Source organism: Neovison vison, chromosome 3 (genome assembly GCF_020171115.1).
Source record: "Neovison vison isolate M4711 chromosome 3, ASM_NN_V1, whole genome shotgun sequence".
Taxonomy (NCBI): domain Eukaryota; kingdom Metazoa; phylum Chordata; class Mammalia; order Carnivora; family Mustelidae; genus Neogale; species Neogale vison.
In genome coordinates, this window is record NC_058093.1 from 75,827,632 (window position 1) to 75,852,045 (window position 24,414).

Genomic DNA, 24,414 nt, shown 5'->3' on the forward strand with positions numbered 1-24,414 from the left:
CTGAGCCACCTAGGCACCCCTAACTTTTTGTTTTTACTGATAGTTTCTTCTGCTATGCAGACACTTTAGTGTGATATAGTCCTACTTTCTTATTTTTGCTTTTTTTTTCCTTTGCTTTTGGTGTGAAATCCAAAAAAACTGTTACCACATCCAGAGTTAAGGAGCTTACACACCTATATTGTTTTCTAGGAGTTTTAGGATTTCAAGTCTTATGTTCAAGTCTTTAATCCATTTCAGTTGATTTTTGTGTGTAGTATAAGGGATAGAGTTTTTTCATTTCTATGTGGCTATCCAGTTTTCCCAACATCTTTTTAATGAAGAGACTATTGCATATTCTTGACTCCTTTATCAGAAATTAATTGACCATCTATGTAATTGTTTATTTCTGGATGCTCTATTCTGTTTCACTGATCTATGTGTCTGGTTTTATGCCAGTACTATTCTGTGTTCAGTACTATGGCTTTGTAATCTAGTTTGAAATAAAAAAAAAATGTGATGCCTCCAGCGGTACACTTTGTTCTTCTTCCTCGAGGTGCATTGGCTATCCAGGGTCTTTTGCAGTTTCATATAAATTTTAATATTATTTTTTCTATTTCTGTAGAAAATTTCATTGGCATTTTGATATGGATTGCACTGAAAGTGTAGATTGTTTTGAGTAGTACTCACATTTTAATATTAGTGATTCTTGCCATCAATGAATGTAGGATATCTTTCCATTTATTTATGACTTCGGTTTCTTTCATCAGTGTCTTCTGGTTTTCAGTGTGTAGATCTTTTACCTCCATCATTAAATTTATTCCTAAGTATTTTATTCTTTGTGATGTTATTATAAATGGGATTAATTTCTCTTTTTGATAGTTGATTAGAAAAATGAAACTTATTTTTGTGTATTGATTTTGTAACCTACAACTTTACTTAATTTGTTTATTCTAACAGGCTCTTGGTAGATTCTTCAAGTTTTTTTTTATATATGATATTATGTTATCTGCAAATAGAAATGATTTTACTTTTTCCTTTTCTAATTTGAATATCTTTTTTTTTTCCTACTTGCTCTGGCTAGTATTTCTAGTACTATATTGAATAAAATTGGCATTCTTGTTTCTGATCTAGAAGGAAAAGTTTTTAGCATTTCACTGTTGAATATGATGTTAGTTGCGGGCTTGTCATGTAGGCCTTTATTATGTTCATGTATGTTTCCTCTGTACCCAGTTTATTGAGTGTTATCATCATGGAAGGACGTTGAATTTTTTTTATTAACATATGATGTATTATTAGCCCGAGGGGGTACAGGTCTGTGAATTGCCAGGTTTATGCACTTCACAGCATTCACCATAGCACATACCTTTCCCAATGTCCATAACCCCACCACCCTCTCCCTACCCCGCTCTTCCCAGCAACCCTCAGTTTATTTTGTGAGATTAAGAGTCTCTTATTGTTTGTCTCCCTCCTGATCCCATCTTTTTTCATTTATTCTTCTCCTACACCTGAAACCCCCCATGTTGCATCTCAACTTCCTCGTATCAGGGAGATCATATGATAGTTGTCTTTCTCTGATTGACTTATTTCACTAAGCATAATACCCTCTAGTTCCATCCACATCGTCACAAATGGCAAGGTTTTGTTTCTTTTGATGGCTGCATAGTATTCCTGTGTGTGTGTGTATGTGTGTGTGTGTGTGTGTGTGTGTGTGTGTGTATCTCATATCTTCTTTATCCATTCATATGTTGATGGACATCTAGGTTCTTTCCATAGTTTGGCTATTGTGGACATTGCTGCTATAAACATTTGGGTGCCCATGCCCATGCCCATGCCCATGCCCAGATCACTACCTTTGTATCTTTAGGGTAAATACCCAGTAGTACAATTGTTGGGTCATAGGGTAGCTCTATTTTCAACGTTTTGAGGAATCTCCATGCTGTTTTCCAGAGTGGTTGCACCAGCTTGCATTCCCACCAACAGAGTAGGAGGGTTCCCCTTTCTCCACATCCTCGCCAGTATCTGTCATTTCCTGACTTGTCAATTTTAGCCATTCTGACTGGTGTGAGGTGATATCTCATTGTGGTTTTGATTTTTACTTCCCTGAGGCTGAGTGATGTGGAGCATTTTTTCATGTGTTTGTTGGCCATCTGGATGTCTTCTTTCCAGAAATATCTGTTCATGTCTTCTTCCCATTTCTTGATTGGATTATTTGTTCTTTGGGTGTTGAGTTTGCTAAGTTCTTAATAGATTTTGGATACTAGCCCTTTATGTGATACGTAGTTTGCAAATATCTTCTCCCATTCTGTCAGTTGTCTTTTGGTTTTGTTAACTGTTTCCTTTGTTGTGCAAAAGCTTTTGATCTTGATGAAGTCCCAGTAGTACATTTTTGCCCTTGCTTTCCTTGTGTTTGGCAATGGTTCCAGGAAGAAGTTGCTGTGGCTGAGGTCAAAGAAGTTGCTGCCTGTGTTCTCCTCAAGGATTTTGATGGATTCCTTTCTCACATTGAGGTCCTTTATCCATTTTGAGTTTATTTTCATGTGTGGTTTGAAGAAATGGCCCAATTTCATTTTTCTGCATGTGGCCCTCCAATTTTCCCAGCACCATTTGTTGAAGAGACTGTCTTTTCCATTAGACATTCTTTCCTGCTTTATCGAAGATTGGTTGACCATAGGGTTGAGGATCTATTTCTGGGCTCTCTATTATGTTCCATTGATCTATGTGTCTGTTCTTCTGCCAGTACCATAGTGTCTTGATGATGACAGCTTTGTAATAGAGCTTGAAGTCCGGAATTGTGATGCCACCAACTTTGGCTTTCTTTTTCAGTATTCCTCTGGCTATTTGAGGTCTTTTCTGGTTCCATATAAATTTTAGGATTATTTGTTCCATTTTTTTGAAAAAAGTGGATGGGATTTTGATAGGGATTGTATTGAATGTGTAGATTGCTTTAGGTAGCATAGACATTTTCACAATATTTGTTCTTCCAATCCATGATAATGGAACATTTTTCCATTTCTTTGTGTCTTCCTCAATTTCTTTCATGAGTACTTTATAGTTTTCTGAGTATAGATTCTTTGCCTTTTTGGTTAGGTTTATTCCTAGGTATCCTTTGGTTTTGGGTTCAATTATAAATGTGATTGACTCCTTAATTTCCCTTTCTTCTGTCTTGTTGTTGGTGTAGAGAAATGCAACTGATTTATGTGCATTGATTTTATATCCTGACACTTTACTGAATTCCAGTATAAGTTCTAGAAGTTTTCGAGTGGAGTCTTTTGGGTTTTCCACATATAGTATCATATCATCTGTGAAGAGTGATAGTTTGACTTCTTCTTTTTTTTTTTTTTTTATTTATTTTATTTGAGAGAGAGAGACAGTGAGAGAGAGCATGAGCGAGGAGAAGGTCAGAGAGCAAAGCAGACCTCCCATGGAGCTGGGAGCCTGATGTGGGACTTGATCCCGGGACTCCAGGATCACGCCCTGAGCCGAAGGCAGTCGTCCAACCAACTGAGCCACCCAGGCGTCCCAGTTTGACTTCTTCTTTGCCGATTTGGATGCCTTTAATTTCCTTTTGTTGTCTGATTGCTGAGGCTAGACTTCTAGTACTATGTTGAATAGCAGTGGTGATAATGGACATCCCTGCTGTGCTCCTGACCTTAGCGGAAAAGCTTTCAGTTTTTCTCCATTGAGAATGATATTTGCGGTGGGTTTTTCATAGATGACTTTGATGATATTGAGGTATGTGCCTTCGATCCCTACACTTTGAAGAGTTTTGATCAGGAAGGGATGCTGTACTTTGTCAAATGCTTTTTCAGCATCTATTGCAGTATCATATGGTTCTTGTTCTTTCTTTTATTAATGTATCACATTGATTGATTTGCGGATGTTGAACCAACCTTGCAGCCCTGGAATAAATCCCACTTGGTTGTGGTGAATAATCCTTTTAATGTACTGTTGAATCCTATTGGCTAGTATTTTGGTAAGAATTTTTGCATCTGTGTTCATCAAGGATATTGGTCTGTACTCTTTTTTGAGGGGATCCTTTTCTGGTTTGGGGATCAAGGTAATGCTGGCCTCATAAAATAAGTTTGGAAGTTTTCATTCCATTTCTATTTTTTGGAACAGTTTCAGGAGAATAGTAATTAGTTCTTCTTTAAACATTTGGTAGAGTTCGCCTGGGAAGCCCTCTGGCCCTGGGCTTTTGTTTGTTTGGAGATTTTTGATGACTGTTTCAAACTCCTTCCTGGTTATAGATCTGTTCAGGTTTTCTATTTCTTCCTGGTTCAGTTGTGGTAGTTTATATGTCTCTAGAAATGCATCCATTTCTTCCAGATTGTCAAATTTGTTTGCATAGAGTTGCTCATAGTATGTTCTTATAATTCTTTGTATTTCTTTGGTGTTAGTTGTGATCTCTCCTCTTTCATTCATGATTTTATTTATTTGGTCCTTTCTCTTTTCTTTTTGATAAGTCTGTCCAGGGGTTTATCAATCTTATTAATTCTTCCAAAGAACCAGCTCCTAGTTTCATTGATTTGTTCTACTATTGTTTTGGTTTCTATTTCATTGATTTCTGCTCTGATCTTTATGATTTCTCTTCTCCTGTTGGGTTTAGGCTTTCTTTGTTGTTCTTTCTCTAGCTCCTTTAGGTGTAGGGTTAGATTGTGTACTTGAGACCTTTCTTGTTTCTTGAGAAAGGCTTATATTGTTATATACTTTCCTCTCAGGATTGCCTTTGCTGTGTCCCACAGATTTTGAACCGTTGTGTTTTCATTATCATTTCATTATCATTTTCCATGAATTTTTTTCAATTCTTCTTTAATTTCCTGATTGACCCATTAATTCTTTAGAAGGATGCTGTTTAGTCTCCATGTATTTGAGTTCTTTCCAAATTTCCTCTTGTGACTGAGTTCTAGCTTCAGAGCATTGTGGTCTGAAAATATGCAGGGAATTATCCCAATCTTTTGATGCCGGTTGAGACCTGATTTATGACCCAGGATGTGAGCTATTCTGGAGAATGTTCCATGTGCACCAGAGAAGAATGTGTATTCTGTTGCTTTGGGATGAAATGTTCTGAGTATATCTGTGATGTCCATCTGGTCCAATGTGTCATTTAAGGCCTTGATTTTCTTGTTGATCTTTTGTTTGGATGATCTGTCCATTTCAGTGAGGGGGAATGTTTAAGTCCCCTACTATTATTGTATTATTGTTGATGTGTTTCTTTGATTTTGTTATTAATTGGTTTATATAGTTGGCTGCTCCCATGTTAGGGGCATAGATATTTAAAATTGTTAGATCTTCTTGTTGGCAGATCCTTTGAGTATGATATAGTGTCCTTCCTCATCTCTTATTATAGTCTTTGGCTTAAAATCTAATTGATCTGATATAAGGATTTCCATCCCTGCTTTTTTCTGATGTTCATTAGCATGGTAAATTCTTTTCTACCCCCTCACTTTAAATCTGGAGGTGTCTTTGGGTCTGAAATGAGTTTCTTGTAGGCAACATATAGATGGGTTTTGGTTTTTTTTTTATCCATTCTGATACCCTGTGTCTTTTGATTGGGGCATTTAGCCCATTAACATTCAGGGTAACTAATGAAAGATATGAGTTTAGTGCCATTGTATTGCCTGTAAGGTGACTGTTACTGTATATTGTTTCTGTTCCTTTCTGATCTACTACTTTTAGGCTCTCTCTTTGCTTAGAAGACCCCTTTCAGTATTTCCTGTAGAGCTAGTTTGGTGTTTGTAAATCCTTTCAGTTTTTGTTTGTTGTAGAAGCTTTTTATCTCTCCTTATATTTTCAAGGATAGCCTAGCTGGATATAGTATTCTTGGCTGCATGTTTTTCTCATTTAGTGCTCTGAATATATCATGGCAGTTCGTTCTGGCCTGCCAGGTCTCTGTGGATAAGTCTGCTGCCAGTCTAATATTTTTACCATTGTATGTTACAGACTTCTTTTCCTGGGCTGCTTTCAGGATTTTCTCTTTGTCACTAAGACTTGTAAATTTTACTATTGGGTGACAGGGTGTCTACATATTCTTGTTGATTTTGAGGGGGGTTCTCTGCCCCTCCTAGATTTTGATGTTTGTTCCCTTTGCCATATTAGGGAAATTCTCTCCAATCATTCTCTCCAATATACCTCTGCTCCCCTCTCTCTTTCTTCTTCTTCTGGAATACCAATTATTCTAATGTTGTTTCATCTTTTGGTGTCACTTATCTCTTGAATTCTCTCCTCGTGGTCCAGTAGCTTTTTGTCCCTCTTTTGCTCAGCTTCTTTATTCTCTGTCATTTGGTCTTCTGTATCGCTAATTCTTTCTTCTGCCTCATTTATCCTAGCAGTGAGATCCTCCATTTTTGATTGCACCTCATTAATAGCTTTTTGTAAATTTCAACTTGGTTAGATTTTAGTTCTTTTATTTCTCCAGAAAGGGCTTTTATATCTTGTGAGAGGGTTTCTCTAGTATCTTCTGTGCCTTTTTCGAGCCCAGCTAGAACCTTGAGAATTGTCATTCTGAATTCTAGATCTGACATATTACCAATGTCTGTATTGATTAGGTCCCTAGCCTTCAGGTACTGCCTCTTGTTCTTTTTTTTTTTTTTTTTTTTTTTTTTTTTGTGGTGAATTTTTCTGCCTTGTCATTTTGTCCAGATAAGAGTATATGATGGAGCAAGTAAAATACTAAAAAGGTGGCAAAGACCCCAGGAACATATGCTTTAACCAAATCAGAAGACACTCCAAATCTTGGGAGGGAGAAAGGGGATGAAAAGAGGTTCAGAAAAAAAAAAAAGAAACAATTAAAAAAAAAACAAATAAAGAAAAAATGCAAAAAAGAAAAATATGTATATTAGATAAACTAGTTTAAAAACGTTAAAAAAGAAAAGGGTAAAAGTTAAAAAAATTTAGCAGAAGAAAAAAACATTAAAAAAAAAACAAATTAAATTAACTGAAAGACTAGTGAATCATGAGGAGAAAGCCATGAGTTCAGTGCTTTGCTTTCTCCTCCTCTGGAATTCCTCTGCTGTTTTTGGTATTGAACCTGCACTCCTTGGTAGGTGAACTTGGTCCTGGCTGGATTTCTTGTTGATCATCTGGGGGAGGGGCCAGTTGTAGTGATTCTCAAGTGTCTTTGTCCCAGGCGGAGTTGCACCACCCTTATTAGGGGCTGGGCTGAGTAATCAGCTTGGGTTCGCTTTTGGGAGCTTTTGTTTCCCGAACACTATCTGTAGAGTTCTGGAGGACAGGAATCAAAATGGCGGCCTCCCAGTCTCTGGCCCAGAGGAGCCGAGAGCTCAGGGCCCCACTCCTCAGTGTGCCCTCAGAGAATAGTGCCCAATAACTCCCATCTCCCTGGCTTCCAGCCATGCTCTGAGCTCACCCAGTCTGCGACCAGTTCAAAGTAACCCTGAGCTGAGAGCTCACTCCTCGGCTCTGTCTGTGTAGCCGGCTTCCCTGTTCTAATACCTGTGAGGTCTGTGACACTCAGACACCCCTGATCCTTCTGTGACCATGCAGGACCTAGGGCCATGCTGACCCCGCTTGGGCTTCACCCCGGCTTAGCCTCTGGAGTGATGTCCCTCAGTGGAACAGACTTTTAAAAGTCCTGATTTTGTGCTCCATTGCTCCGCTGCTGGCCGGGAGAGGCCTCTCCCCCCATGGTCTATTTTCCCGTCGCTTTGGATTCACTTCTCCGCCAGTCCTACCTTTCAGAAAGTGGTTGGTTTTCTGTTTCTAGAATTGCTTTTCTTTTTCTGTTCAATCTCCCATTGGATTTGTAGATGTTTGCAATGTTTAGATAAGCTATCTAGCTGATCTCCTGCTACCTGATGTAGTCTCAGCCTGCTACTTCTCTGCTATCTTGACTCCTCCCTCATCTATTTTTTTTTTTAAGATTTTATTTATTTGACAGAGAGAGAAGGAGAGATCACAAGTAGGCAGAGAGGTAGGCAAAGAGAGAGAGGAGGAAGCAGGCTCCCTGCTGAGCAGAGAGCCCAATGCTGGGGCTTAATTCCAGGACCCTGAGATCATGACCTGAGCCCAAGGCAGATGCATAACCCACTGAGCCACCCAGGTGCCCCTGTTGATCTATTTTTATGCTTCATCTACTCTGCTTTTGGGTCCCTATGTTGAAATTTTCAGGTCAGTTATCATGTTCTTCAGCTCTGTGATTTTTGATTGACACTGTTATATTTTCTATTTGTCAAAATTTTCACTGAATTGTTCTTCTGAATGAAGTGAGCAGCTTTATGACCAGTATTTTGAACTCCTTATCTGGCTAATCACTTATCTTCATATCATTAAAGTCTGTTTCTGGAGTTTTATCTTGTACTATTGTTTGGTACGTTTTTTTCTGTTCTTCATTTCCTTAGACTCTGTTGGTTTCTGTATATTACATAAAAGAGCCACCTGTTGCACTCTTTTTAAAAAAATATTTTATTTTATTTCAGTGTTCCAAAATTTGTTGTTTATGCACCACACCCAGTGCTCCATGTATACGTGCCCTCCATAATACCCACCACCAGGCTCACCAAAACCCTCAGTTTATTTCTTAAAGTCCACAGTCTCTCCCTCTGATTTCTCAACTCACTTATCCATTCCATCTCCCAATATCTTCTGTGTTATTACTTATGCTTCACAAGTTAGTGAAACCATTTGATAATTGAGTCTCTCTGCTTGACTTATTTCACTCAAAAAAGTCAAAGTTCTTCACTGGTTAAAGCAGAATTTTGGTAGTCATTAAAGTAGAACTTTATAGTCCTCACACAATCTGTGAAGGTGTTCAAAAATCATAACTCTTATTTCTCATGGTATGCATTCTCTGGACCACATAATTATATATTGCCTTAGATTGTATTCTACAAGATTCTAATAACCTTATACAGACCTACATATATGTGTCTGTATGTTCAAAGATATTTCAGGGCCAAATCTTACATGGCCTTTGTATCTCCCACTTAGAATATCTAACAGAGCTAGGCATAAAATTTTTTATTTTAGATTACTTAAAAATTTGATGGTCAATTTATTCATGTTTCCTGGTTGTTCGTATAGCTGACAAATATAAAGCATTAAGTAAATACCAGCTGAAAAAAAAATGATTGAGGTTGGTGAGATGACATGAAGGGGCTCATTATGTTATGACCTCAGATACCTTCACATTGGGCTATAGGAAAATAGAGACTATTTTTGGCAACACCTCTTGCACTCTTGACATAATATCTCATGTAGGATATCAACCTTGTTAAATCAGCCCAGCCAAGCTCTTGGTTTTCTCTCAAACATTTGTGATTCACCAAGATGCTTTCTTTGTTTTAGCGGCTCCCAGTGGGAAAGGCCATCAGTGTTCCAAAAGGAAGGATTACAGTTGGGACCTAGATGTAGATTGATTAGAAGTTGGAATCTCAGGCAGAAACTGAGAAAGTATGTATTTTTTTCACAGTCAGGACCTAGATATGTATTAAAATTAGAAGGCTGAGTCATGAGCTTTTAAGGTTTGCAGCTATATCCCTTTCAAGGAAAACTTGGAGAGCAGCATTTTTGCCTGCTTCTTGTATTGAGCCCTGGAGGGATAGTCAGTTAAGACCTCTTCTTTATTTCTTATACTTCTGTGGGACTTGGCAAAAGGTAGCCCCACTGGCTATGAGAGCCAGGTGATTGTGAATCTATCCCTGGAGACAGCTGTGAAAGTTGGAGTACAGACATGTATACAAGCTTCTTCCAGGGAGATACTGGTGAGTTACTTGGAGCAGGCTGGAGGGAGAAGACGGGAGGTATCTGTTGGTTATCCCAGTGTCTGGAGATGATGGCTGCCAGCCACTAGAGACATGCTAAATTAGAAACCTGGCCCTCAGGCAGCAGATCTCAAAATATGCAAATAAATCCCTTTCAGAGAAAGACTGGAACGTGGGCATTTTTGCCTGCTTTTTTTGTGTTGAGCTCTGGGATGATAGCTAGTTAACATTTGCCTCTTTATTTGCTGTATCCCTGTGGAACTCATGAATGGAAACTCCATTGGCTGTCAGAGCCAGGCAGTCCAGAGACCCATCCCTTCATCAGCAGCGGCAAAAAATGAGGTACAGATATATATACAAGCTTCTCTCAGGGAATCACTGCTGACTTGGAGTAGGCCTGAGGAAGAAGATGGGGGAAATGTGTGCCAACTTTCCTAGTCTGTGAGGAGGATCAGAGCCCGTAGGTGCCTGCTGACATTTAGGCAGCAGCTTTTGAAATGTGCAGATAAAGTCCTTTCAGGGGAAAACAAAAAATGGGAGATGGATATTTTTTGCCTGTTTCCTCTATGTTGTACCTTCACCGAGATAGCCAGTTAAGAACTGCTTTTCTGTTTGATATAATTCTTGTGAGTCTTATGGATGAAAACCTCACTGACTTTCAGAACTAGGTGTTTGGGAACCTGTCTTAAATGTGGGGGTCTTGAAAGTTGGAGTGTTAGATATGGGTCCCAAGTCCCTTTCCTCCTCAAGAAGAATTTGGCAGTTGGGAGTTGCATTCTGATCGTATGGCATGGGTTTTATGACAAAAGAGTGTCTCAGCCTTTCCTGCCCATTTCAGTGTATTTTCACTGAAGTAACTCAGCTGATTTCTGGATCTTTTTCACGGGGAATTCCTCCATGTGTAACTGTATATTTGGTATATCTATGGGAGGAACAAATCTCAGGAGCCTCCTATGTTACTATGTTGATTGATTCTATGTTTTGATTCTGTTCTCCTGAAGTACTGAAGTTACTATAGTTGGAAACATGGAGAATACTGACAGTGAAATGGGTACACATCAGAGGAACACAGACCCTATCATCCTGTTCTGCCTCATGAATAAGTGGATTTACTATAAAAAGGAATCATGGCAAAGAAGGAAGACAGTTAATGGCAAATTATTTAAAAAATCTATCAGATTTAAAAATGAACAGTCCAAAAAAAAAAAAAGGAAAATAAGAAAACAGTTACATTTACAATAGCATCATAAGAATAAAATACTTAGGAATAAATCTAACCAAGGAGGTGAAAGACTTGTACAGTGAAAACCACGAAACACTGCTAAAAGAAATTTAAAAGAATACAAATAAATGGAAAGATATCCCATGCTCACAGATTGGAAGATTTAATATTGTTAACATGTCCATAGTACTAAAACTGATCTACTTGTTCAATGCAATCTCTATCAAAATTCCAGCAGCATTTTTTGAAGAAATAGAAAAATTTATCCTAATATTTTAATGGATTCTCAATGGACTTTGAATAGCCAAAACAATTTTGAGATTAAAAAAAAGGTTGGAGGACTCATAGTTCTTGATTTTATTTTATTTTTTTGTTTATTTTTTAAAAACTTTATTTTATTTTTTCAGTGCTCCAAGATTCATTGTTTATGTACCCCAACCAGTGCTCCATGCAATACATACCCTCCTTAATACGCACAACCAGGCTCATCCATCTCTCTACCTCCCTACCCTCTAAAACCCTCAGCTTGTTTCTAAGAGTCCTCAGTCTCTCATGGTTCATCTCCCCTTCGATTACCCCAATTCACCTTTCCTTAAAACATATCACAAAGCCACAGTAATCAAATCAATGTGGCATTTTTATAAAGACAGTCAACTACATCAATGGAATAGAGACCCCAGAAGTAAATCCTTACCTATATAGCCAAATGTTCTTTGCAAAGCATGCCAAGACTACCCAGTGTGTGTGGGGAGGAAACTCCTCCACAAATATTTTTGGTAAAACTGGGTATATGTATGCAAGAGTTAAGTGGGCCCCTTATCTTTTACCATATACAAAAATTAAACTAGATTAATGACATCTTAAAGATCTAAGACTATAAAACTCCTACAAGAAAACAAAGAGGGAAAAATTCATCATGTAGAATTTGATAGTGTTTTCTTGGAATATGACATCAAAAACACAGAAAACACAGCAAAATGGAAAAATATGACTACATTAAGCTGAAAAACTTTTGGGTATCAGGGGCTCAATCAACAGAATGAAATGGCAAGCTACAGAATGAGAGAAAATATTTGCAAATCACATATGTGATAAGTGATTAATATATCCAGAATAAGTGAAGAATTGCTACAACTCAACAATGACAAAAAATAACCTGATTAAAAATAAGCAAAGGCCTTGAATAGACATTTTCTAAAATACAAATGCCCAACAGTCATTTGAAAACATGGTCAACATTAGTAATTATCTGAAAAATGCAAATCAAAACCACAATGACTTATTACCTTGTACTCATTAACGTGCCTACTATTAAAAATAACACAGGGAGTAATTAATGTTGGTTGAATATGTGGAGAAATTGGAACCCTTGTACACTATGGGATTGTAAAACGATGCAACTGCTGTGGAAAACAGTATGGCAGTTACTCAAAAGTTAAAAACAGAACTACCATATGATCCAATAATCCTACTTTTGGCTGTATATCCAAAAGAATTCAAAGCAGATATTCAAGAGGTATTTACATTTCCATGTTCATAGCAGAACTATTCACAGTACCTAAGAGTAGAAGCAACCCAATATTTATCAAAAGACGAATGGATAAACAAAATGTGGTATATACATACAATGGAACATTACTGTCAGCCTTAAGGAGCAAGGGGATCCTTTTTACATTTTTTTCCCATGCTACAACATGATGGACCTTAAGGACATTATGTTAAGTGGGATAAGCCAGTCACAAAAAGACACATACAATCAGTTCCTTCTATATGAGGTATCTAAAATAATAGAATTCATAGAAACAGAAAGTAGAGTGGGGGTCCTCAGGGGCTAGGGTGGAGGAAATAGGAGTTATTTAATGGCTATAGAGTTTCAGTTTTGCAAGATGAAAAAGTTCTAGATACCTGTTTTACAACAATATGCATATACTTAAAACTACTGAACTATATATTTAAAAATGGTTAAGATGATGAATTATTTTTTTAATAGTACCATGCAGTTTTATTAATCATTCAAGTACGGTAGCATCTGGTAAGATCTGGATAGATTGGGGTTTAAAATGAGCAGATATTCAGCATCTAACAGTTTAAAAGAAGCCACTGTACACTCTTTTCACAAACATCAAACATTTTCACAGAGATAGTATGGTATTAGCCACTAACCCAGGATTCCAAGTGTACTGAAGTAGAAAAGAGATGCAACAAGAAAAGTAGTTACTTCAGAAACAAGAAAGTAGTTAGTTTCTAAAGTAACTACTTTTAGAAAAGTGTTTCTACTTTCTAAAGTAACTACATTTAGAAAAAATGCAACATTCAGTTTTTCCCCTTTAGCCCATAAAACAACATCATACTGTCTAGATCTACCCATACAGTCCTACATCAGCTTCTAGAATATTTGTCAGGAGGGCAAATGTAAAATGACACTGGCCAGTACAGTCTTTGGATATTTGGGGAAGGGAAGTGGAGAAAGTCGGTTCTCAGAACAAATTAGTGTCAGTTTTATCAATAGGATCTTTGGATTCTTTGTTTGCCCACACTTCTTCAATGTACTTGTCCTTCTCTCAGAAGCGCTCCCGTTTGGCAGCCATTTATGCCTCCCGATTATCTTTGTTGGCTTCCATTTTGTGAGTCAGTTTTTCTTCTGCCATTTTACTGAAGTTGTTCTTTTCTTCTGTTGCTTTTTTTTTCCAATTTATTTATTTTCAGAAAAACAGTATTCATTATTCCTTCATCACACCCAGTGCTCCATGCAAGCCGTGCCTTCCATAATACCCACCACCTGGTACCCCAACCTCCTACCCCCCCGCCATTTCAAACCCCTCAGATTGTTTTTCAGAGTCCATAGTCTCTCATGGTTCACCTCCCCTTCCAATTTACCCAAAAGCACATACCCTCCCCAATGTCCATAACCCTACCCCCCTTCTCCCAACCCCCCTCCCCCCAGCAACCCACAGTTTGTTTCGTGAGATTAAGAGTCACTTATGGTTTGTCTCCCTCCCTATCCCATCTTGTTTCATGGATTCTTCTCCTACCCACTTAAGCCCCCATGTTGCATCACCACTTCCTCATATCAGGGAGATCATATGATAGTTGTCTTTCTCCACTTGACTTATTTCGCTAAGCATGATACGCTCTAGTTCCATCCATGTTGTCGCAAATGGCAAGATTTCGTTTCTTTTGATGGCTGCATAGTATTCCATTGTGTATATATACCACATCTTCTTTATACATTCATCTGTTGATGGACATCTAGGTTCTTTCCATAGTTTGGCTATTTTTGAAGCACTTCTTTCTCATGCTGTCATTTCTCAGCAAGCTGCTTCAAGACCTTTGCTTTATGGGACTTGTTTTTTCTTCTGCAGCTTCTGATTTCTTCCAAATTTCCTCTAGAGAAAGATCCTTCTTCTTTGGAGGGGAAAGGGGGAATTCTGGGATGAATTCTTTTGGTTGAGGGTTGAGAATCAACTCAAAAGCTTGGCCTGAGTCATGTTTCTCCAGTTTTTTCACTGGGGTATCAGAAGCAGCCACAGTGAACAGCAGACAAGAGACTGGCAGTGCATTCTACAGAACCCAGTGTTAAGGAAAACCATGCTCAGTCTGAGCTACCTGGCCATATTCTCCAAGATGGTAAATTTTATGTTAGGTACGTTTTTAATCACAGTTTTAAAAACTGAAAATATGATGTGGTTTTTGAACTCTGTGTAGATTCTGATGTATTGATTAAGGATATACCATAGTTCATTTCATAAATATATAAAGATGCCTTCAAAATTATCTGTTTCCTTCCTCCAGTAGTAGGAGGTATATAGTCTTATTCTGAAGGAAGGAAAATATATACACAAACAAGCAAATTCCTTTCTCCTCCATGTGGTTCATTTCCAAATTGCTTTAGAAATTGACTTAACTAAATGAATCCCCAGCTCTTTCTGATACCAGTTCTTTTAAAGTTAACTTTGAAAGGGTCTGGAAAAGGCCAATGAAAAGGACAGAGTCTATCTTCTTCACCTTACCCCATTAGAAAATTTCTATCACTATGTGCCCTTCCGTTATAGGTACAGTATAATTTGACAAGTGTTGATTTGTGAAGGAAAGTGAGGAATAATAAAGAAATGCAAGTTGAAAGAAATAAAATCACATCTGATACTTAGAGACATTTAGAAGGTGTCCCTTAACTATTCTACTTAACATGTTTTCTTGACCTTACCGAAGTTGTTTTTCTTTTATTCTACAGCTGAAGATAACTTCATCTTTAGTTTGTTCCTTCCATTCCTTTAGTTCTTTTATGCTTCATTCTTTCGTTCATTTGGCATTTGGTGCCTATAATCATATTATAAGTTTATTTTAGGTCTTTAGAGTCTTTACAACATCCCTGTGATATAAGGCAATCTGAGATGCAATGCCATACCAGAGAGGAAGAAATGACCAGAGTTATTCTACTGTTAGTGAACGTGAGGGCCTATTGCCTATCTATTTTTGATTGCCCTCTTCTGGAGGTTTCTTCATGGCTTCTTCTGGAGTCTATACCTCTCAGTTTTCATACTAAGCAATATTGGAACTATTTCATTAGATATTATGAAAGGTTAGAGAGTATGAGGCATAGGGAGAGGATATATTTGTAGTCTTCCAGTAGTGTCTGATCTATCTCTGGCATTTAGAACAAACAGAGAATAAATCTTTTCAGTTATTAGGGATTATTAGTAACATTTCTTGAATGGCTAATGGTGCCATTATGGATACTGCTATTTTAAATGAGATTCCAGAATAGTAAGGTAGAACAGTTTTTTGAATGCCTACTTTTGTTAGACATAGTTGTTTTTTCCCTATAATGCTATGATGTATGCATAATTTATTATCTTCTTTTATGTGAATAAGAGAATTGAATTTGGGCAACTGCCTCAAGATCATCCAGCCAATAAATGAAAGACGAGGGATCCAAACCTTGGATAATCTGTCTCCAAAGTGTCCCTAAGCTTTCTATGTTCATGATTGGCCAAATTTAAAATACTTACTAGCTACAGTTTTATCTCAAGAGGAATAATTTTATGTATGATACCAATCTCACTTCAGGAATGCATAAATGGCACTTTTAATCCTTCTTTCTTGACATGAAGCCATTTTATCTTCATAAAGGCATTTGCTTGAAAATGAGCCAATCCAGGTTGTTGTCTTTCATCTGTTCAATCCACATTATAGTGGTTTATCTGTTCACATTTTCCTTATTTCTTACCTGAAAGCATAAGCCTTGCTGTGCTGAAAGATGACAAATAAAGAATGCAATCAAAACCCAGAAGAGAAATCTAGAGCTAAGAGTCCTTACCAAAACGTTTCGAGTCAAGAGGAATAACATTGAAATTAGTAATGGTTTTTTTTACTGACAAACACAGTGTCTGGGCATGTGCCTGTAGTGAAAGACATGGTAAAAGCAGGGATATTTTGAGAGTTTGTTAGTGTGCAACACTTAACTTTTGGAAATCATTCTCTAGATCATATGAAACATTCTTAAGTGTACCCACATGTCTCATTAAATGTAATATCTGTGCAGTGAACAGGATGTAAATGCTTTTTATAGTTTTGTTTTTGAAATTATGTTTAGTTCTGATTTCTAAAGAATCATTGTACCTACTAGAGAACTACTTTGAAATGAGACAATCTAACCTACAAATTGTTCTGGGTCCTTAAATTGTTATTAGTATTAAATTTAACAATATATGAAATAAATATGACATTTATTTTGTAGATTTTTGGTTTGTTTTGTTTTGTGTTTGGAGTCAGTAACTTTTGTTTTGCAAGCCAGAACAAAGCTTTTTTTAAAAGGATCTTTATTAAAATGTCATTTACAGGGCACCTGGGTGGCTCAGTGGGTTAAAGCCTCTGCCTTCAGCTCAGGTTACGATCCCAGGGTCCTGGAATTGAGCCCTGCATCAGGCTCTCTGCTCAACGGAGAGCCTGCTTCCTCCTCTCTCTCTCTCTGCCTGCCTGTCTGCCTCCTTGTGATCTCTTGTCTGTCAAATAAATTAATAAAATCTTAAAAAAAAAAGAAACCATTTACATACAATTCACCCATTAGTTTGTGCAGTTCAGTAGATTTTAGTACATTCACAGATAAATGCTACAGTCACAATAGTAGATTTTAGAGCATTTTTATCACCTCAGAAAGAAACTCCACCCACTTTAGCTATTACTCTCCCTACCTGTTTCCCTTCACTCCCTCTTTAGCCCTAGGCAACGGCTTATGTTTTGATCTCTATAGATTTGTCAGTTCTGGATATTTTATGTAAATGGAGTAATATGCAGTCTTTTGTTACTGGATTATTCTACTTAGCATAATGTTTTCAAGATTTATCCACGTTGTAGCATGTATCAGTAGTTTGCTACTTAATATGGTTGAATAATATTTCCATTGTATGGATATACCACATTTTGTTTATCAATTCATAAATTGGACTTGTGGGTTATTTCTACCGCTTTCTATAGTGAACAGTATTGCTTAAGTATTTGTTTACAATTACTTCCAATTCTTTTGTGTATATATAAGAAATGGAATTACTGCATCATATGGTTACTCTGTATTTAAATGTTTGAGGAACTGCTATTCCAAAGTGGCTGTACCATTTTACATTCTTACCAGCAGTGTATGAGAGTTCTGATTTTTCCACATCCTTGTCAATGCTTCTTACTATCTGGCTTTTGATTTAATGTTCTAATAGGTTTGAAGTACTATTTCATGGTTTCAATTTTTATTTCTCTGATTAAATAATGATGTTGAGCAACTGTTTATGAGCTTGTGTATTTTCCTTGGAGAAATGTTTATTTAAACATTTCATCTCCTTTTTTTTTAATGGCTTATTTATCTCTCTAGTATTGAGCTTTAAATGTTTTTTTGTACTTTGTTTTTTTGTTTGTTTGTTTGTTTTAAAGATTTTATTTATTTATTTGAGAGAGTGAGTGAGAGGGAGCATGAATGAGGGGACAGAGGGAGAGAGAAGCAGGCTTCCTACTGAGCAGGGAGCCCAGTTTGGGATTTGATCCCAGTACCCTGTGATCATGGCCTGAGCTGAAGGCAGATGTTTAACCAACTGAGCCACCCAGGTGCCCCAAGTATACTTTGGATACAAGTCCCTTATCATATATATGATTTATTTTTTTGTCCATCTTGTGGGTTGGCATTTTACTTTGTTGGTGGTATCCTTGGGAGCACAGACATTTCTGATTTTGAAGAAATTTAGTGTATCTATTTTTCTTTTGTTGCTTGTTGCTTGTCATAGCCAAGAATCTTCTCCAAACCCAAGGGGACTTATCCTTTGTTTTCTTTTTAAGTTTTATAATTTTGTAATTATGTTGTTTATCCATTTTGAGCTAATTTTTGTGTATGTGTAGGGCAAAGGTCCTATGTTTTGCATGTGGCTATCCAGTAATTGCAGCTCCATTTGTTGAAATCTAGCTATTAAGTGGTCTTGGTGCCCTTGTGAAAGATCAGTTGGCTGTAGACATGTGATTTTATTTCTTAACTCTTAATTCTATTTCATTCATCTATCTGTTTATCCTTTTGCAAGTACCACACAAGTACCATTGCCTTGTAGTAAGTTTTAAAATCAGGAAGTATAAGTCTTCCTACTTTGTTCCTCTTTTTCAAAATTGTTTTGTCTATTCTGGGTCCCATATAATTATGTGTGAATTTTAAAATCAGTCTGTCAGTTTCTACAAAGAAGTTAGCTGAAATTCTCAAAAACATTGTGTTGAATTTGTAGATCAGTTTGCAATATATTGCCATGTTAAGTCTTCTAACCCACGATCATGGATTTTTTTTTCCATTATAATTGATTTTTGTATATTGTCTTTATATCCTGAACACTTGCTGAATTCAGTTTTTTAAAGATTTTTAAATTTAAATTTGATTGATTAACATGTGATGTATAATTGGTTTCAAAGGTACAGGCCTGTGATTCCTCAATGCTCATTATATAGCACCCAGTGCTTATTATTTCACATGCCCTCCTTAATGTCCATCAACCAGTTACCCCAGGCCTCCACCCCCTCTCCTCCAGCAACCCTCAGTTTGTTTCTTATTATTAAGAGTCTCTTATGTTTGTTTCCCTCTATGGTTTCATCTTGTTTTATTTTTTCCTCCTTCCCCTATAGATCCTCTGTTTCATTTCTTAAATTCCACATATCGGTGAGATCATATAATTGTCTTTCTCTGATTGACTTATTTTACTTAGCATAATACCATCTAGTTCCATTCCCGTAATTGCAAATGGCAAGATTTCATTTTTCTAATAGCTCTGTAATATTCCATTGTATATATATTTATATACTACGTCTTCTTTATCCGTTCATCTATCAATGAAAATGTGGGCTCTTTCCATAGTTTGGCTATTGTGGATATAGCTGCTGTAAATATTGGGGTGCAGGTCCCCCTTTGGGTCACTACAATTGTATCTTTGGGGTAAATACCCAGAAGTGCAGTTGCTGGGTCATAGCATAGCTTTATTTTAAACTTTTTGAGGAATCTACATAGTATATTCCATTTCTTTTAGTTTTAATCATTTTTTAGTGCATTCCTTATGATTTCATGTATATAGAATCATGCAGTCTGTGACTGGAGATAGTTTTAACTTCCTCTTTTCTAACCTGGATGTATTTTATTTCTTTTTCTGGCCTAAACTGCCCTGGGTTGAACCTCCAGTACAATGTTGAACAAAAGTGCTGAAAGAAGGCCATTTTTGTCTTGTTACTGATCAAGCAAAAAGAAAGACTAGATGTCCTTCACCCTTAACTATGGGTTAGGGTATCTAGTCTTTCACCCTTAACTATGATATTAACTGTATGTTTTTAAAGATGACTTTTATCAAGTTGAGGAAGTTCCCTTGTATTCCTTATTTGACTTGTGTCTTTATCATGAAAGTTACTGGACTTTCCAAATGCTCTTCTTGTGTCTATTGAGATAATCATGTGATTTTTATTTTTCATTTTATTGATATGATATATTACATTAATTGATTTTTCAGATGTTAAACTAACCTCGTATTCCTGGGGTAAATCCCAGTTGTTCATGGTGTATAAGTATTCAATTTGCTAGTATTTTGTTGTGGATATTTTTATCCATATTCATAAGAGATACTGGTCTGTAGTTTTTTGTTTTGTTTTGTTTTGTTTTCTTGTGAGGTCTGTCTGATTTTGGCATCAGGGTAATACAAAGTGATGAGTTAGGAAGTGTCCTCTCTTCTTACATTTTTTGGAAGAATTTGTGAAGAATTCGTATTAATTCTTTGGTATAATTCCCGAGTGAAGCCATCTGGGCTTGGCTTTCCTTAGGTAGGTTTTGGTTAATAATTTGTTCTCTTAAAGATCTTTTGAGATTGTCTATTTCTTCTTGAGTCAATTCAGTAGTTTGTGTGTTCCTAGAACTTTGTTATTTCATCTAGATTATCTAAGTTATTGGCGTACAGTTGTTCATGGTATTCCTTTATTTATTTATTTTTAAAGATTTTATTGATTTATTTGGGAGTGAGGAGAGAGAGAGAGAGAACGAGTCAGGGAAGGCAAAGAGAGAAGCAGGCTCCCAGCTGAGCAAAGAGCCCAATGCAGGGCTCAATCTCAGGACCCTGGGATCATGATCTGAGCTGAAGGCAGATGTTTCATGGACTGAGCCACCCAGGCACCCCAGGGTATTCCTTTATAATACTCTTTTTTCCCTATAAGTTTGGTAGTAATAGCCTCTATTTTATTTCTGACTCTAGTATTTTGAGTTTCTCTATTTTTTTTCTTGGTTGATCTATCTATAGATTTGTCAAAATTGTCAATCTTTATAAAGAACTAGGTTTTGTTTTTATTGATTTTTCAATATTGTTTTTGTAGTCCCTATTTCATTAATTCTTGCTCTAATTTTTATTAATAAAATAACTTTAATTTTTTGTTTCCTTTAGATTTTTTTTGCTCTTTTTCTAGTGTTTTAAGGTGGAAGTTTAGGTGTATTATTTGAGATCTTTCTTTTTTTAATATTTTATTTATTTATTTGACAGAGAGAGACATAGTGAGAGAGGGAGTACAAGCAGGGGCAGAGGGAGAGGGAGAAGCAGGCTTCCCGCCAAGCAGGGAGCCTGATGCAGGGCTGGATCCCAGGACTCTGGGATCGTGACCTGATCCATAAGAAGATACTTAATGACTGAGCCACCCAGGCACCCCTTTTCTTTCTACATAGTAAGCATTTACAGATATAAAAATTTCATTAAGCATTATTTTAGCTAAATCCCATATGTTTCGTATGCTGTGTCTTTATTTTCCTTTATCTCAAAATATTTTGTTTTCTTATTTGATTTCTTCATTGAGCCATTGATTATTCAGATGTTGCTTAATTTCCATAGATTTTCCTAATCTTTTTCTGTTGTTCTACTTTCATCCCATTTTGATCGAAAAACCCACTTTGTATTATTTCTCTCCTTTAAAATTTTTGAGATTTGTTTTATGGACTAGCATATGATCTAGCCTGTCTTCCTCATGTGTTTAAGAAGAATGTATATTCTGTCATTGTTGGATGACATATAGGTCATATAGGTATCATATAGGTATCTGTTAAGTCTATTTGATTTATAGTGTTGTTCTACTCTTATATTTCCTTGTTAATCTGCACAGGTGCTCTATCCATTATTAAAATTTGAATATTGAAGTCTCCAACTATTGCTGAATTGTCTTTCCTTTCCTAGCATTCAGCTAATAACTTTTATAATCTCACTTTTTTAAGGCACTCAGTTATCACAGGCCAAGATCACTATGCCTCTGGTGCTCAGTGAGGAAAATGGTGCAAGGCAAAAAGTCTTCACTGACAAGGTCTGAATGTTTTGACAGATATGAACTTATTTTATCAAGATTATTTACTCTGGATTTGGACCCAGACCTCTGGATTTCCAATGATCTAATTTCCAGTGATTGAGGGAGGATGGGGGCTAAATTCATTCTAAAGAGAAAGATTGTTTTTAGCTTACCAAATGTTAAAAACAAGGAGAAATTCATTTTATTAACTGGGGGTAAAAAGAGAGCCTGATTTCTTCCTTAGATATTATGTGTAGAGGCAAAACAAGAAAGGAATAAGAAATAATTACAGAATGATGTAATTTATTGTTAGTGGGGAAAACTGAGTAACTTACTGAGAAACTGTATTTGCTTCCATTAAACCCACTTACCTTGGAGCCGCGATTGCTGAACTTATTTCTCAAAATGTATGGTAATGAAAACACTCCTGGTCAAAGACACTCTGTTTCTAAATGGGCCTTCTATCCTGAATTTTTTTTCCACTTATCTTTCCATATGAGTGAGGCATAGTTACCTCTTTTATGATTATCCCTTGAAATTACCATAAGACCTATGTCTGGACATCCTGATGAAGTCCTTTCTTTCTTCAGTGAGTAGTATTCTTGTTCCTTTAGATAACTATGGTCAAAGATGTCCCCAAATAAAAGGCTGGATCCCTAAGTGTTTGCCAAAGAGAAGAAAAAATGGAGGATGTGATGCCATATTTCTGTCATCCTTTATTTCCATCCATAAAATGTTCCATCTGTTTATACTGAGGAAAAGAGTGAGTTCAAGGCATCATTTCATAGTGGCTTTACTGTGTACCCCTAACATGGCGTTGTGCCTTGATAACATGACAGAACCCTTGCTTGCGGCATTTGAAGTGGGAGTGCTGCAGATGATTGCTTCGTCACTAACTCTGGCAAAGGGCTTGTGGAAAAATACTGTGGACTTTATGAATTTCTTTTTAATATATTAGTGTTTAATAATACAGCTATAGCCAATGAGTAATAATGCTTAACAGACTTTAACTTCCTAGTAATAATTTTTTAAGCTTAAAAATAAAGAGTCTAATAAGAGTAGAATATATGACAAGTTAAGTTTTGACTAGAAGTTACTGTGAGGTAAAGACCTAAGTAATGAGGCCCTACTTAGGATGGGCCAGTCAGAGAAGGACACTACATGGGAATATCTGTCCCACCAGGAGGCATTAAGAAGAATTTAAGTGCTGAGGGTTTTGCACAAAGTGACAGAGTAGAGAGGAAGTGATGTTTGGAGGGGGCCAAAGAAAACTTTTCTTTTTCATAAATTTGCCTACAGCTAACTCTGCCCTGTTGACATTAAACTGGGCATCACCAATTTCTGGATCTTAAGACATATAAAAGTAAAAATGTTATGTATTACCTAATTAATTTTTAAATAACAGCATTTATTATTTTGGGACACTTTCTCAGATTGCATCAACCCATGACAGCAAGTAATGGTGGACATTTATCACTTTTAATGATCCAAATGAGCACTCCCTGTACTTCCTATACTGTTCCCCAGAGTTACTCAGAATAAATCCTTGGGAATGCAGAAATTCTATAGAACATTTACTTCGAAGTGCTGTAGGACTTCCTGGTTTGATACATAAGCCTTTAGAAACTTAGCAATCTTTATAAACAGTTTTATTGCCCCAAATGAAACAATAATTCCAGAGGGAGTGTCCTTTTGGGGTTTCTGATTACACTCAGAGTTACCAGAGAGGTGCTATTGATCATGGAGATTAAAAAAAAATAATAATAACAAAAGCTCTGTTTCTGGAGCCCCAACCTCTGTTAGAACAGTTTGTCCTACATCTAGAGGACTCAAGGAATGAAAGACTGGGCCTCTGGGCTTTGTCTCCAGAGTCCTAACCCACGTTAGGAGTGAAAGATGATCACAGGAAGTGTATGTAGAAGTGTACTATCATGTGCATGTTGGAAGGAAGAAGCAAGGAGGAAAGAGTGGAGGGAGCCAATTCCAGATCTTGCATGACTTTAAAGCTTGAACCTTTATTGAGTAAGTTAAAGCCAAATCCTCAACCTCAAAATCTCAAATGCCCTTTGAGTTGCTTAGGACTTTGCTTAGAATGTCAAGAATAAGAGAAAATAAATCTCAGCCACTGTACCTGCTCGTGCTTCATTCTTATTTCCTCATATCCAAGATCTGAGGGATTATTTTTATGCTGGGTTAAGGTCAAAGATAGTTTTAGGCCTGAGCTTCCTTCTATCTGCCCCTCCTGGGCTTCTTTCACCCCATTATCCATCTTGGGTCTTTCTCGATGTTACTCTTCCCCTTTGGGGCAGTAAAGAGAGAATTGATCCCTCTGGCTTGATTTATTTATTTATTTTTTAATTAAAAAAAGTTATTTATTTGTTTGACAGAGAGAGAGATCACAAGTAGGCAGAGAGGCAGGCAGAAAGAAGGCTCTCTGCTGAGCAGAGAGCCCAATGTGGGGCTCATCCCAGGACCCCGGATCATGACCTGAGCTGAAGGCAGAGGCTTTAACCCATTGAGCCACCCAGGCGCCCCCCTCTGGCTTGTTTTATAATCCCTTTGTTTCTCTCTGTGAGAATCAAACGAAGGGAATGAACTTTGATCCCCTTTAAAAATCATTTTCCTCTCCCCTTTCTCATCTGTCCCTTCCCTCCTAACCCTTTCCCACAATGATGGTAATCTTTA

General features: G+C 36.9%; 1 pseudogene; it reads right to left on the reverse strand.

Moving 5' to 3' along the window:
- Positions 1-13,390: 13,390 nt before the first annotated feature.
- On the reverse strand, positions 13,391-23,998 carry LOC122903524 (annotated as a pseudogene).
- Positions 23,999-24,414: the final 416 nt, after the last annotated feature.